This window comes from Zootermopsis nevadensis, unplaced genomic scaffold, assembly GCF_977971745.1.
Source record: "Zootermopsis nevadensis isolate Lab colony 2312 unplaced genomic scaffold, Znev_1.0 Znev_ptg000044l, whole genome shotgun sequence".
Classification (NCBI taxonomy): domain Eukaryota; kingdom Metazoa; phylum Arthropoda; class Insecta; order Blattodea; family Termopsidae; genus Zootermopsis; species Zootermopsis nevadensis.
Genome location: NW_028259176.1, coordinates 1,383,925 through 1,385,721, shown reverse-complemented (window position 1 = coordinate 1,385,721; position 1,797 = coordinate 1,383,925). Strand labels below are relative to the sequence as shown.

The window sequence follows — 1,797 nt, the reverse complement described above, 5'->3', positions numbered from 1 at the left end:
GACGATATACTCATGATTTTTGATGGAAAAAATACAGACATAAAAAATGTTTTAAATGAATTTAACAACATAAATCAAAATATACAATTCACTTTAGAAAAAGAACAAAATAATAAATTAAATTATTTAGATCTAACTATAATACGAAACGAAAATAACTTCGAATTCAAAATATACAGAAAGCCAACAAATACAAGCACCATAATTCATGCCTCTTCATGCCATCCGAATGAACATAAACAGATGGCTATTAACTACTTAATAAACAGAAAAAATACATATCCCATAACCACAGTAAACAAACAAATTGAATGTAACACAATAAAACAAATTCTAATAGAAAACGGATATAATAATTATGAATTAAAACCCAAAAATAAAATAAACAATATAAACAACATAAATGAAGACGGAAAAGAAAATAAACAAAACAAATGGGCCACATTCACATATATAGGAAAAGAAACCAAATATATAACAAAAACATTTAAAACAAATAACATAAAAATAGCATTTAGAACAAAAAACACTATAAAAAACATCTTGAAACAAAAACCACAAATAGACACAACAAATCAATACGAAAAACCAGGCATATATAGGTTAAAATGCAATGATTGCCCGTTAACCTATATAGGCCAAACTGGACGCACCTTTAATCAAAGATATAAAGAGCATATTACAGCAATAAAACATAATAAAGACCATTCAGCATATGCAAAGCATATATTAAACACAGGACATTCATACAACAAAATAGAACATACAATGGACATTATAAAAATAATACAAAACAAACGACATAGAGACACCATAGAGAAATATCATATACAAAGAACACATAAACAAAACCTTGCACTAAACGACAGCAACATTTACACGAACAATCCGATATTTAACATTCTACAGTCCATTGACCAAACCCCCTAAACAACTTTCACCCAATATATATAGCTACACACGATACCTACAACTCAGTTGCTGTCTGCCATTCAATAACAACGGACACGCACCTCACACACAACCCGGTATGTTATAATACTTTATATTTTGTGATTGTATTTCTTTTGCTTGTATTACGATATATTTGAGTAATTCCTTAAAATAATATAAAATTAGAGTAATATTATTCCATTTCCTATGTCGGTAGCCAGAATCACGATATGAAAATTAAAATTGATTTTGCAGATATAGGCACCCAGACGCGTCTCCAAAATTAAATGAAAGAAGCCTGGAGATGTAATAAAAACGGATAAAACATAAGCAATATAAGCAGAGCAACAGATACACCAGATTTTAATTTTAATTTTGATAGACCTGACGATGATAGAATTGTATATCGAAACATGTCGTCAATTTTAAAATGTAACAATTTTATGTGAAAATTTTATATGATTTTAACAATAAGCTTGTGTAACGACGGAAAATAAAAGTACTGTATCAAATGTCTCTATCCTCCAAACCTTTGGACTTACATTGACGAGACTCTGACATGAAGTTAACATATACGTTCCCTCAAAGTGTCATAAGGTTTGTCTCTCAGATTCCTACAGATCGGGAGATATTTGCCTTTTAAAAATTGACTTTCGAATAATGTCGAAAAATTCATAGTCTCTATCCTCCAAACCCTTGAACCTACATTGACGTGACTCTGACAGGAAGTTGACATATACGTTCCCTCAAAGTGACATAAGGTTTGTCTCTCAGGTGCCTACAGATCGGGAGATTATTGCCTTTCAGAAATTGACTTTCGAATAATCTCTAAAAATTTAAATGTCTCTATCCTCCAAACCCTTG

General features: G+C 30.4%; 1 long non-coding RNA gene across 1 annotated transcript; it reads left to right on the top strand.

The window, feature by feature from the left end:
• Nucleotides 1-965: 965 nt before the first annotated feature.
• On the top strand, nt 966-1,285 carry LOC147871695 (uncharacterized). Its single transcript, XR_015538435.1, has 2 exons — nt 966-1,028; nt 1,189-1,285. It is a non-coding gene; the product is annotated as an uncharacterized LOC147871695 (long non-coding RNA).
• The last annotated feature ends 512 nt before the right edge of the window (nt 1,286-1,797 follow it).